The sequence below is a fragment of the Mesoplodon densirostris genome, chromosome 4, assembly GCF_025265405.1.
Source record: "Mesoplodon densirostris isolate mMesDen1 chromosome 4, mMesDen1 primary haplotype, whole genome shotgun sequence".
Lineage (NCBI taxonomy): Eukaryota > Metazoa > Chordata > Mammalia > Artiodactyla > Ziphiidae > Mesoplodon > Mesoplodon densirostris.
Genome location: NC_082664.1, coordinates 113,901,753 through 113,916,897, shown reverse-complemented (window position 1 = coordinate 113,916,897; position 15,145 = coordinate 113,901,753). Strand labels below are relative to the sequence as shown.

Genomic DNA, 15,145 nt, shown 5'->3' with positions numbered 1-15,145 from the left:
TTTGGTTTCCTTCTGCTCAGATCTACACTTAAGAGATGCCCTCATTGAATGTTTCTATGTATAGTTCATTATATACATGTGTATGTATTATACAGTTCATTCAGTGGCAACAGTGTTAAATTAGCCGGTAGCAGCATGTATTTGTTCAGGATTTAATATGCCAAGTTTGTAATATAACTAAAGAGAGGAAAATTTCCTTATATGTTCCCTTTTTTTGTTGGGGGGGGTCAATGATTCAATTCCTTCTGAATCAAACACTTCTTAAAGGGGCATATGTTTTACGGTGGTGTTATGCTGTCTTAATTCTTTAAAACTTGTATTTTTGGACTCTTCTGAGGGGAAATTACTCATTACTTGATGAACTTAAGTAACTAGGAATTCCAAAAAAATTTTTTTTCTGGCCAGTGTAGCCTGCTTAGAAAGCTAAAACCATTAGAAAAGTTTCACTCAAAGATCCGCGCTTACTAAGCCCTTCCCGTGCCAGTCTTTACCAGCGAGAACAACCGGCACCGCAGCCCAGAGGAAATACTTCGTTACCGGCGCGGCTGGCTTGCCCGCGGGGCACTTTGGGAAGGTGACGTACCTAATGGGGTGAGGGGTGACCGCGGAGGTGTACCTTGTCTGTGTCGGCACGGTGTGGCGCGGGATGTCGCTGCAGTAGGTGTCGCTGCACTTCTCTGTCTTCATTTCCGCTGCCCAGGGAAACCAACACGTTTCATAATTGGGTTTTTTGTTCCTTCGTTATTATGTTCAGGATTTAGTTTTTTAAAACATGAATTCGCACCTACACACTTAGAAATGTACCCTATATAATACAGATTTTAAAAGACCTCATTTCCCCTTTTTATCTCTTATTTTCTTCCTTTAGTTTTGACATTACAAAATGTGGTTTAAAGAGAGCTTTGGATTTTATACAGAAGGATATGAAAATATTTTGCATTGATTCTATGGATATAGAAATCATCTGTGGGCAAATATGTGTGCCTTCCTTTTAAAATATTATTTTGTGCTGTTTTTAATATATGACAAAATGTTTTAAATGTATTTCGGTAAACTTGATGGTTGAGTTCATTCTTTTGTTTTTTATTTTAATGAGACTCCTTTTATTTAAAAGAAAAAGAAGTATTCAGAGTTTTCTTCTGATTCTACCAGTCACTTTTCTAAGGAAGTATTCCTGCATACATACAGCAGAGACAAGAGCTTCTTAAAGAAAATTGCCACAGTATCATTTGCTTTACCTTTAAAGATCATACAGGTTTTGCAGATCAGTATATAGTTTCACTTTCGTGTGTGTGTGTGTGTGTGACAGAGAGAGAGAGAATGGAGGAAATTGAACTTCTATAGTTTCCTCCTATCTGTATCTCCCCTTTCCAATGAACACAAAGCACATTTTTACATACTTTCAGATTTATACACTTGTATTTTGGATGAACTGATAGATTTTCTCTTTGTAATTCTCAACTTCAGCAAAATGAAGCTGAATTTCCTCTGGATGTTTTGCTGCCCCTTTTTCCAGTCATGGGTGGTACTTTCTCTTATGTAAGTAGAAATCTTACATATCTCTAGCCTCTCACTGATTACCATCCACTTGCATGCACACCCTGTCTAGTCCATCACCTCCTCTATTTGTTATGGATGCTTAGAAAACTTTTCTTAATCTTAGAAACATATTTCATATTGCTAAAGCAATCATCATTTCACTTAAAATTTAATCACACAGTTTAGCCCTTTCCTCATTTTTAGATATTTGCTTTTTTTTTTTTTTTTTTTTTTCCCTGTGGTTCTGCTTGAGTCTTCTGTATCTCTGGCAAGGCAGTGATTTCCCCACTTGAGTGTGCATCAGCATCAACTGAGAGCTTGTTAAAACAGAGTGCAAACCCCCACCCAGGTTTTTCTAATTCACTTGGTCTGGTTTGGGGCCTGAGGATTCACATTTCTAACAAGTGCCAGGTTTGATCTGAGGACCACACTTTGAGAGAAGTAATAGTTCAAACAGTGGGACTGGGGTTCACTAACTTGGGGTGGAGAAAATCACTAAAGTGCACCAAGTCAGAGTGCAGAGCTGAAGCCCAGTTTAATATTGGACTCAGCATGTAAGCCAGTTTCTTTTTGCTTGTCCTTGTATTTTGAAGAAACCTTTTGTGCTTAACATACCTACCAGTATTACTGTTATGACAACACATGTGTGAAAATATACTTTATTTATTTTTTATTTTTATGTAGGTGTTCTGCCTTTACAAATATCAGTGTCTACCCCTAGAATACCCAAATATCTCAGTTTTTGTGGTTGAGTACTGTAATATCCTGTAAATATATCCTAAGCAGGTTTGTTTTCAACACTAATGGAAAACACCAGTGTCAGTTTTTGTTGTTGTCAGCAGTTGTATGTTTGCTGATTATTTATGACCTGAAACAATATATTTCTTCTTAGAAGACTTTTTTTTTACATAAGGATGCCTTTTTTAAACAAAAGAATAAATTATGGCATGTCTATTGAAAAAAATGAGTATGCTTTACATACTCAAACTTTCTTAAGGCAAAGGGGGGAGGGGTTTTAGTCATAAACCCAACTCTGGAGGCAAAGGAGTTGTTCAAGATCCCACAGCAGTTTAGTTAAAATTAGGAGTCTATCTACATCTGTCTCCCTGGCAAGTAAGCCCTTAAGCAATATGCTAGACCTTTGTTACTCAAAGTGAGGTTTGTGAACGAACAGCATTGACATCACCTGGGATCTTGTTAGGAATGCAGATTTCAGCTCCCACCCCAGGCTTACTGAATCACAACCCCCAGGGTAACAAGCTCTCTGGTGAATCCTATGATCACCAGACTTAAACTGCCTCCCAAATCTCAAGTCCCAGAAGCAGAGTTAAGCCCAGAGAGCATTTGGATGGCTAATGCTTTGTAGTTATGTTCTAAATCAGCTGCTGTTTAAGATTTGGTTTGGAGAGTTACCCAGGTGTGGGACCCTTTCAAATAGACAGGGATGTAAAGCCCTAGAGGTATAGTATCTTCTCTTTCTACCTCAGGACACCTTCTAACTGACAGGGCAGAGACATCCCATGATTTGCCTGGTGGGGAAACTCACAAGTTCTGGGAGTGGCGTATATCCAAAGATGGTTACGATATCCCAACCGTGTAAGGCTCTTCTGACAGGATCACCTTCATGCATGACTGGATCTGACTCAAAGCCAGTGGAACCGGAACTAGCACTGCAAGTTGTATTTGTGAAGGATTCTGAAGCACCCAGGTTTAAGAAAATTGACATCAAGCAGGTGAACTGAGTTTGACCTGAGGCTTACTCAGGAATCAGTAAGGAAACAGGTGCATGCTTTAATATGCTTGGAAAACGCATGTCCTGAAGGAGTTGTAGACCCTCCCGGAGAATGTTGCTGCAGAGTAAGCTGGGAATCATTTTCTGTTTGCACTCAAGAAGAGTCTTCCTTCTATTAGTCTAAGGAGAGCCCGACTGATTATTAAGGTAAGCAACAGTGATGCAGAATCCTAAAGCATGGGGTTTAATTGTAATACAGATGATGTGCAGGATCAGTTTTTCCAAGTCATCCTGTAGTTAAGGGGTTCCAGCCAGAGAGATGAGCTGAACTCCTAGGGAAGTGAGTAACCCAGGGCTTGGTAAAAGACATGTATGTTCAGCCCTTGGCCTGTGATCATGTTAGAACTCAGAACCTGCTTCCATTTTCTGGTCAAGTGACCAAGGCTGATAAGAAGGTAGGCACAGCCATCCAGACCAACTCACAGTGGTCCTCCTTGGCACATTAAAACCGTTGCACTTTTGAGCAGAACCTAGGATTATTGGGGTTTGAGTACAACAGAGGATGTGAATGGAACCAGTACCAGCCAACATCTATTGAGTACTTGTTCTGTATTGGTCACTTGTTCTTGCTCTCCATGGAATATTCCATTTTACAGATGATAAAAATGTCATACAGGGAATTCCCTGGCGGTCCAGTGGTTGGGACTCCACTTCCACTGCAGCGGGCCTGGGTTCAATCCCTGGTTGGGGAACTAAGATCCCACAAGCCGCACAGTGCGGCCAAAAAAAAAAAAAAAAAAAGTCATACAAAGAGGCTAAGTGCTTTATTCAGGCCTACACGCAAGTGAAGAAATAGAAGATGCATGACTCTGCTAAAACTACTGGGTATCCCTTCCCAATCTTGACCTCCTCTTCCAACAGAGGTAAATCCTCCATGCTGTTCTTTATAATTTTATCCCTTGTGATTACATATTTAAGCTATAGGAATACAGTTGATATAGTTTTGCCTGCTCTTAACTGTATATATTTTGTCTTTTTTCGCTTAATATTATGTTTTCAGTGTTCATCCATTTATTTGTAACTACAGTTGTTCATTTTCATCTCCAGATAGTATTCTATCATTATCCATCTGTATCTATCACCACTATACCTATATCTCATACCACTATATATGTATAGATGTGTATATATACATATATACTTATGAATATTTGTGTGTACATAGTAATGTTAAATATATGTATATATGTATGAATGATACCATTATATCTATATCCCACAGTAGATGTGCCCCTTCTATACCTGACTATTGTTTGGGTCATATGAAGTCTGCAGTTTTCACCAACACTGCTGCCATGAATATCTAAATATGTGTATCCTTAGACCCTAGCACTTAAATGTAAGAGTAAACCAGACACGTTCACTTAGCAATGTGAAAACTGACAAATGACGATTGTTATTAGATACCTACATGTCCAGCAGGAGGTTTTGGTGAGGATTGAGGCCTCTGGTTTAGTTATGGTGATTTTCTGGCTACTTAAATACAAATTCCATTAGTTCCACCTATCTCTTTATTAGACTGTGAGAACAATAATGGCAAAATTCATATGATTATTTTCTTGGTTGACTTAAACAGGATTCTGTGTATGCAAGCTTATACTGAAGTTATTCAGGATTGAGGCAGGAAAAGCTAAAATTTCAACCTCTTTTTTCTTTTCATCTATGCCTCCAAGCATATGGTACACATGTTAGTTATTTGTCTATAAAAGGCTCTTGGGAGAAAGACATTTTCCAGTGTTTTATGTAAATCACAGAAGAAGTATCTGTATGCCTACAGATTTTGTAATTCTTCGATTCTCAAAATTAGGATTGCTAGCTCCCCTTGTGTACCTTCCACACTCTACTGGCTCCACATCCCCTTTCCTCTGCTACCATTTCTGCAAATGTACTCTATGAAACTTCCAATATTGTACTCTTGGAGTCTTCCTTTCTGTATTAATTTTTCCAAATCATTTAGAAGGACGTTTGAGAGAGGAGTGGGGCTAGAAACTGTAATCCACGTGAAAGTAATGGTGCCTCAGTATGATAAACCAAATGTGGCAAAATATTTAAAATTAGTGAATCTGGGTAAAGAGTAAATGAGAATTCTTTTTAATATTCTTGCAATTTCCATGTGTTAAGATTGTTTCAAAATGAAAGTTAAATAATAGCATGGGTATACCCATTTGTTTAAAATTTAAAAAGATAAAATTTATGTAAACTTATATATGAGTAAAATTCCTCTAGGAGTGTACACAGACACTGGTAACACAGGTGTTGATGTAAGTCTTGGTGTGGCAGTCTGGTAAAGGAACAGGGATCTAAGTATCATCCAAACTAACATACTTCTGAAAGAAGGGGCTATTCATAATCATTCCAGGATAACGGTTGTAAACTGAGTCTTTACGAGATATATGGTCATCAGAGGTTAAAAGCAGACTTATCACTGTATGTCGTTTTGTGCATTTGATTTTTTAAAAAAATATTTATTTATTTATTTATTTATTTTGGCTGCAACGGGTCTTGTTGCGGCATGCGGACTTCTTAGTTGCTCATGCATGAGGGATCTAGTTCCCCAACCAGGGATCGAACCTGGGCCCCCTGCATTGGGAGCATGGAGTCTTACCCACTGGACCACCAGGAAAGTCTCACATTTGATCTTTTTAAACTATGTGAACATATTATCTATTCAAATACATAAAAATAGCATAATTAGATAAGGAACCACTTAAATATTCATAAAAATAATAAGCATCAGGAACTGGCTGAATTATTGGAATATCCTTAGAGTTAAGAGAATTAGGTAGATCTGTTCTATGAGTACTCAAAAAGTATAAATCTAAATATCTATACTTGTTTCAGAACCTAACTTTTTCTCACAATAGAAAAACCTTTTATACAGTACAAATACTTTTATACTTACATAACTACTACATACATATTCTACGTATTTAAAATTTTTTAAACAAATGGGTGTAAGTACTCACTTGGGCAACACATGTATTAAATACATGGGTATACTCTAATCATACTATTTTTATTTTACTTTTATTTGGAAACAACCTTAAAATTATAGAAATTACAAGAATATTATTAAGAACTCTAATTTACCCTTTACCCAGATTCACTAATTTTAAATATTTTGCCACATTTCATTTGTCATGTCCCCCTTTCCCACTATGTGTAAACTTTTTTGTTTGTTCTGGCCAATTTGAGAGACTGTTGCAGACATCATGCCACGTATGCATATATTCTTCCTAAGAACAGGGATGTACATTTATATACCCACAGAACAGTTATTAATTCAGGAACTTTAACATTTATGCAATTCTTTAATCTACAGTCTATATTCCAGTTTCTTCAGCTATCCTAATAATTTTCTTTATAGCATTTTTTTTTTTCTGTTACAAATCTAGTTTAGGACTATAGATCTAATCAAGCTGCCATGCCTTTTTAAGATTATCTTTAATCTGGAATGGTTCCCAAGCCTTCTTTGATTTTCATGTGGTTATTATTTTTGAAGCATACAAGCCAGATATTTTATAGAATGCCGTCTGTGTAGGTCTGTCTGAAGTGTCTTCAAGACTGTGTCACCTTGGCAGAGAAATATGCCAAGGAATCTTTGAAGGAAGAAGATGAATCAGATGATGATAACATGTAACAGTTACTTCATTTACTTCTATTTTAAATTTCTAATACAGTTCCATGTAACTGTTTAGCCCTTTGGATTATTACATACCCACTGACTAATTTTCATTAAATTTTTGTCTTGTAATTATTTTAAAAAAAAAGTTGCCAAGCTTTATTTAAGTTGCAATCATGATGCCTTTTTGGTTTGCAAGAAACAACTTTTTACTATCATAGTCCAAAATGATGTTTTATAACTACATCATTCCTTCAGTATTTTGTAGTTGACATTCTATAAGAAAGGACTTTTCTCCCCCATCCTCCCATCTTGCCCCCCACTCATTTCTTACAATGTGGAAAGGTATTTAGAAGCTAAAGTCTCAGTACTACTAATAGATTATTGCTTTTAGGTCCTTTCAGATATATAGACATAGCTATGTATATAACAATAACTATATATAGTATATATAACTATACTAGTTGTATATAAGTATATATAAACATATAAAACTCTGTATGGGGTTGTGTATTTTTTTCAAGTATTTATAATGTGTTCAATCCCAATTCAGTCCCACAGGATTTTTCCTTGCCTTCTTCCATCCCCTATTTGTATCACCTCCTTCCACATTGACAACCCTCTCTCCCAGTGTTGTCTTCTCTCCTCCTCTTTCTCCCCTTCCTTTCCTCTTCTCCATTCCCCTTCCCTCCCACTGGTTGTCAGGCTGGAGGAGCACAATGCATGCATCAAAGATTTAATATCAGGCTTTGAAAATGTCACAGAAAATGAAAACAGGCTTCTGGAAAGTGAGAAGGGCTTGATCCAAGAGGAAGAGGAATAATTGTAGGCACCCAGAGCCTCGAGTGACCTTGGCTCAGGGGCAGCTGCAGGGACCCTGTACCACCCTCGCGATGGTGGCAGCCTATTTGCCTGAGCCTTGCGTGGCAGAAGCCTCAGACCCTGGGCTGAGTCCCAGCCAACCTTCCTTGATGCTGCCACACAGTTTCCTATGAAAGTCATTTTGACATTTTCTTCCAAGCTATGTCCAACATTTCTTTTTCTGTTGGATAGTGAACACGAGGTCTGGGTTCAAGCAGTGATTTTTCTGTCAGTATCAGAATCTGCAACAGGAGAAAAATCATATTTTTCAAGTAAAGAAAACAAATTTCAAGTTTGCCTAAAGAAGAGAATGAAAAACTTACTTCTTTAAGATTGAACTTTGGGGTTCTGAGTAAGGAGGTCTCTGAGTAAATGTTGAATAGGTGACTTACTGGTTTTCAAACTTTCCTTGGTGGAATGGAAAATTATATTGCTTTATGAAAGAGAGGGAAGGATATTTTATGCATAAATATTTTTCTTTTATTGTGCCCATGTCCTTAGTTTAAATTCTTAGAAGATAGATTACTATCTTCATGAATCTATGAATCTATGTCTTGTTATAGTTATACATTATTGGAACTGAGTTTTAACATTTTTAAAAGCTGTTTTGTAATTGAAAGTACATTGCTACAAGCTAATTTTTTAAAATGTATTTTTAGTTATTTTAATTACAATTGCATAGTCTTTGATTACCAGGAACTTCACAATTAGTTTTGCTTCCACTTTGTTGCTTAGTTTTTAAATTAATTAATTAATTTATCTGTCTATCTATCTATTGGCTGTGCCACGTGGCTTGTGGGATCTTAGTTCTCTGACTGGGGATTGAACCCAGGCCCCTGCGGTGAAAGCACTGAGTCCTAACCACTGGACTCCCAGGGAATTCCCTGTTTTTGTTTTTAAATTAGAGTGTTTTATTTACAGAAAAGTCACAGAAAAGGATTACAGAAAAGTCCAGAAAAGGATTAATACAATTTTATGAACACAATTTTGTTGGTAATAATTAACAGAATCAAGAGTAGTTTAATATATAATATCATTTGGAATATAATAAACATTAAAATAGTTTTCATTTTATGAAAGTTTATAAGTTTATCCATTAGTTTTCATGCTAACTCTATCCATTAGTATTTTATATTCCATTTTTTAAACAAATCTAAAACTAAGGCAGTATACATGAAATAGATTTGATAAATATTTTAAAGTTTTGCTATCTTCTGTATCAGATACTACTTTAATTTTAGAACCATCTTCAAATAAAATGGTCTGTCCATTATAATTCCTAAATGAATGAGTTAAGCATCAAATGGATGTCAAAATACGTAAAAGAAATTGTCATAAAATTTAAATGGAAAATATTACATTAGCAATATCATAAATTAACAAAGAATTTTTAAAGAGTATTGCATGAAGTAAGGTACATTAAATGTTTTGTAATGATTAGGTCTAGAATATTTTTCACTTTCATTCTTGTTCATATAGTTTAAAACACTAAAACACTGACTTGAATGAAAGAGGACTATATTAAAATGAATAAGATTGCAGCATATGCCATTTTAAGAATAAAAGAAAGATGAAGTGCTTTGATTTTATGTTCTCCATTCAAGTAGTCTTCAGTGTTTCTGTTATCTTTGAATAACAAAAAGGATTCTTTAAGTACTGTGTGGGGAAAAAAAGACCATCTTTTTACTCATAGAAGAATTCTAATCTTATTTGGATTGAATCTTCTAGATGTTTCAAGGCAATTCCTTTAAGTAATAGCAGTTCATTATAAGGTGGCCAAAAGTAATCACTAATTTTGACATATGGATCATGTGGGACATCAAATAATCTATTTATATGAATCTCTAACATTTCATGTAATGCTATCAGTTATGCAGTTGATTTTTTAATGTTTTTCTTTTTTTCTCCATATTTTTATCATTTTAAATTTCTTTTTAATTAATTTATTTTCAAAAATTTTTTGAAGTATATTTGCTGTATAATACTGTATGTTACAGGTGTACAATATAGTGATTCACAGTTTTTAAATGTTATGCCTTATTTATGGTTATAAAATATTGGCTCTATTCCCTGTGTTGTGCAATATATCCTTGTAGCTTATTTTATCAATAATAGTTTGTGCCTCTTAATCCGATACTCCTATATTGCCTCTCCGCCCTTCATTTTCCTCACTGGTAACCACTAGTTTGTTCTCTGTATCTGTGAGTCTGCTGCTTTTTCTTGTTGTTGTTATATTCACTAACATTGTACTTTTTAGGTTCCACATATAAGTGATATCATACAGTATTTGTCTTTCTCTGTCTTATTTGACTTAGCATAATACTCTCCAAGTCTATCCATGTTGCTGCAAATGGTAAAATTTTGTTCTTGTCCATGTATATATGGAACAAAATATATGTTCCATATATACATACAATGGAATATTACTCAGCCTCTTTATCCATTCATTTATTGATGGACACTTAGGTTGCTTCTATATCTTGACTGTTTTAAGTAATGCTGCTATGAACATTGCAGTGCATGTATCTTTTATAATTAGTGTTTTTGTTTTTTTATGGATATATACCCCGGAGTGGAATTGCTGGGACATATGTTAGTACTATTTTTAGGTTTTTTTGAGAAACCTCCAAACTGTTTTTCACAGTGGCTGTACCAACTTACATTCATACTGGCATTGTATGAGGGTTTTCTTTTTCAAGTCCTGGCTAACATTTTTTATTTGTGGGTTTTTTTTTTTTTTTTGTATTTTAGCTGCACCACATGGCATGAAGGATTGTTCCGCAACAAGGGACTGAACCCAGACCTCTGCAGTGAAAGACCCAAATCCTAACCACTAGGCCACCATGGAACTCCCTTATTTGTGCTATTTTTGATGATAGCCATTCTGACAGCTATGAGGTGATACCTTTTGACGTGCATTTCCCTGATGATTAGCCATGTTGAGCATCTTCTCATGTGCCTGTTTGCCATCTGTATGTCCTCTTTGGAAAAATGTCTATTCAGGTCTTCTGCCCATTTTTTAATCAGAAAGAGAAATTAAGGAAGCAGTCCCGTTTACCATCACATCAAAAAGAATAAAATACATAAAAATAAGCCTACCTAAGGGATCAAAATATCTGTACTTGGAAAACTATAAGGCACTGATGAAAGAAATTGAAGACAACACAAACATGGAAAGATATACTGTGTGATTGGACTGGAAGAATCAATATTGTTAAAATGACCACATTACTGAAGGAAATCTACAGATTCAATGAAATCCTTATCAAAATACCATGGGTGGGACTTCCCTGGTGGACCAGCAGTTAAGACTCCGTGCTTTCAATGCAGGGGCCCCAGGTTCGATCCCTGGTCAGGGAAATAGATCCCACATGCCACAACTAAGGGCCTGCATGCTGCAACTAAAATGATCCCGCATGCCACAACTAAGAATCCAGCACGCCACAGTGAAGATTCTTCCTGCTGCAACTAAGGCCTGGCACAGCCAAATAAATAAATTAATAAATATTTTTTTTAAAATGCCATGGTGGCTTCCCTGGTGGCTCAGTGGTTGAGAGTCCACTTGCCAATGCAGGGGACATGGGTTCGTGCCCTGGTCTGGGAAGATCCCACATGCCACAGAGTGGCTGGGCCTGTGAGCCATGGCCACTGAGCCTGAGCATCCGGAGCCTGTGCTCCACAACGGGAGAGGCCACAATGGTGAGAGGCCCATGTACCACAAAAAAAAAAAAAAAAAAAAAAAATGCCATGGGTATTTTTTACAGAACTAGAACAAATAATTTTAAAATTTATATGGAAACACAAAAGACCCCAACTAGCCAAAGCAATTTTGAGAAAGGACAGTTTTGGAAGAATCAGGCTTCTTGACTTCAGGCTATGCACAAAGCTACGGTAATCAAACGGTATAGTACTGGCATAAAAACAGACACATAGGTCAATGGAACAGAATAGAAAGCCCAGAATTAAACCCAGGCGCTTATGCTCAATTAATCTACAGCAAAGGAGGCAAGAATAGACAATGTTTTTCTTTTTCAATTTTCTATCAGTTACAGGAAATGGTCTTCTCAAAACTCACCCAAGGTAATCAAGAGTTTCTCCCTAAATTATTTTTTTAAACATCTTTATTGGAGTATAATTGCTTTACAATGTTGTGTTAGTTTCTGCTGTATAATAAAGTGAATCAGCTATATGTATACATATATCCCCATATCCCCTCCCTCTTGTGTCTCCCTCCCACCCTCCCTATCCCACCCCTCTAGGTGGTCACAAAGCACTGAGCTGATCTCCCTGTGCTATGTGGCTGCTTCCCACTAGCTATCTATTTTACATTTGGTAGTGTATATATGTCAGTGCTACTCTCTCACTTCATCCCAGCTTACCATTCCCCCTCCCCGTGTCCTCAAGTCCATTCTCTATGTCTGCATCTTTATTCCTGTCCTGCCCCTAGGTTCATCAGAACCTTTTTTTTTTTTTTTTTTTAAGATTCTATATATATGTGTGTTAACGTAAGGTATATTTTTTCTCTTTCTGACTTACTTCACTCTGTATGACTGACTCTAGGTCCATCCACCTCACTACAAATATCTAAATTTCGTTTCTTTTTATGGCTGAGTAATATTCCATTGTATATATGTGCCACATCTTCTTTACCCATTCATCTGTCAATGAACACTTAGGTTGCTTCCATGTCCTGGCTATTGTAAATAGTGCTGCAATGAACATTGTGCTACATGACTCATTTTGAATTATGGTTTTCTCAGGGTATATGCCCAGTAATGGGATTGCTGGGTCATATGACAGTTCTATTTTTAGTTTTTTAAGGAACCTCCATACTGTTCTCCATAGTGGCTGTATCAATTTACATTCCCACCAACAGTGTAAGAGGGTTCTCTTTTCTCCACACCCTTAATTCTTTTATATTAAGCATTTTTGTTTTCAGCTTATTAAAGGTTCACAATTCAGAAAAAAATGTCACTATGTGATGTTTCATTGTTTACTATATTAAGAGATTCCAGTATCTGTTGCTGTTCATCCAGCCACTATTTTTTCTTTATCTTTTCATTCTTTGACATTACCATTCTAGACAGTACCATTTCTAGATCATGTCTTAATTTTTGGAACTCTTCTTTTCCTAATGTTACCAGAACATCTTCATTCAGTGGGATTAATATAGGAGTTCCTTTCTGCCACTGACTAATTCCAATGGTGGTCAAACATTTCACCGACATAATTAATGATAACTGAGCATTTGAATCAGTGAATGTCTCAGTTCCAGCAAGCAATGTTTTATTCTGACATTCTTCCATATCATTTCATATTTCTTCACCTTCTTTGGTAAGTTCTTCTTCAATATCTCTAGTGTCTTCCACATCTGTAGTACAGTCTGTATCTTGCTGATTCAGTGACTCGCGCTTATGATCTTCTTAGCCTTATGATAATTTTAAAAGTGTTGGGACCTTGGGCAATCCCTTAAACCAGTGGTCCCCAGCATTTTGGCACCAGGGACTGGTTTCATGGAAGACAGTTTTTCCACAGACCGGGGTGGTGAGGAGGATGGTTCAGGATGGTTCAGGCGGTAATGTGAGAGATGGGGAGCAGCAGATGAAGCTTCGCTGGCTCACCCACCATTCTCGTCCTATTGTGTGGCCTGGTTCCTAACAGCGGGAGGTTGGGGACCCCTTCCTTATACTATCTGTGCATGAGTTTCTTTATCACTCTGTTCAGAGAATGTGCTAGAGAATAAAGGAGTACTTGAAGGGAAGCCCTCAAGTTAATCAGTTTCCTCAGTTCCCTACCACTTTGTCTTTCCCTCTTAACAGGTGGGTTTCTGGAGCTGTCATTGGTGCAGGAGCTAGATAAGAGTGGCACTTGAGGCCTGGCTGGACTTTGGGTATTAAGGTTTCTGCAATTCCCAATTCCAGCACATAGGAAGTTTTCCCCCATACCACCAAGCAATTCTCTAGGTGTCCTGCAATTCAACTCAATTCTGATATTATCTATCCAGTGATAGCATCAGATTCCACAGGTTAAGGACTCAGTCCCACAGAACTGCTCCCTTCTGCTTCAAATATCAATCACAAGTTTAGGTTTTCACCTGTGTCTCTGATCAACTGGCTAAAAATCAGAGGTTCCTACGATCCCCTCCTTGGGTTCAATTAATTTGCTAGAATGGCTCACAGGACTTAGGAAACCAATTTACTCACTAGATTATCAGTTTATTGCAAAGGATATTAAAAGTTAGGAATCAGCAGCGATAGGAACAGATACCTAGAGTAAGGTCCTGAACAAAGGAACTTCTATCCCCATGGAGTTTGGGTCCAGCACTGTGGCGTATGGAAGCGTTCTAGTTCACAAACCAGGAAATTTTAGAAACCCCATCCTTTCGTTTTTTTATGGAGTCTTCATTATATAGGCATGATTGATTAAATCATTGGCCACTGGAGATTGATTTTAATTTCAGCCCCTCTCCCCTCCTCAGAGGTCTGGGGATGGGACTGAAAGTTCCAGCTCTCTTATCAGTTGGTTATCTTGGCAACCAAGCCAGCCCCCACCCTTCCCTACCTTCCAAGGTCACCTTATTAACATAACAAAAGATACCTTTTTCAGTCTCAGCACCAGAAATTCCAAGGGTTTTAGGAGCTCTGTGTCAGAAAGAGGGACCAAATATATACTTCTTATTCTAAGTTGCAGTATCCAGTTCCCGAGTGTTGCAGGAAAGAAAGTGGGGCCAGAGAGAATGGTAACATCCCAGGTCACATCCAAGTCCCTGGGATAGCCACCGAGTGTGGGTTCTTGGCTTCACACAGGAAAGAATTAAAGAGTAAGCCATAGTAAGGTGAAAGAAGGTTTATTTAGGGAGATACATACTCCATAGAGTGTGGGCCATCTCAGAAGGGGAGAGGCACTAGGATACAGGGTTGTCAGTTTTTGCAGGGGTGGGTAATTTCATAGGCTAATGAATGGGAGGATTATTCCAACTAGGGGCGGGGATTTCTAGGAATTGGGCTACCACCTGCTTTTTGGTCTTTTACAGTCATTAGCCTCAGAACTGTCATGGTGCCTGTGGGTGTGTCCTTTAGCTGATATATTACAATGAGCATATACTGAGACTCAAGTTCTAGTGGAAGTCAATCATCCACCATCTTTGACCTAGTTAGTTCTAACCAGTTTGTCATGTTCTCAATGGCTATCATTCTTTTAAAGGTTGTTCCCTGCCCCTCTCTTATCTTACCAGCAGTAAGGGGTCTCTCCTTCAGGGCTGGGGCTCCATATCCTGTGTACTGCCAGGAAGCCCCGGTGGCAAGTTGCAACCATTATGGCACTCTCCTCAG

The 15,145-nt window shown here is 37.4% G+C and overlaps 1 pseudogene; it reads right to left on the bottom strand.

The window, feature by feature from the left end:
- Positions 1-11,860: 11,860 nt before the first annotated feature.
- Positions 11,861-14,869, bottom strand: LOC132488149 (centromere protein K-like; annotated as a pseudogene).
- Positions 14,870-15,145: the final 276 nt, after the last annotated feature.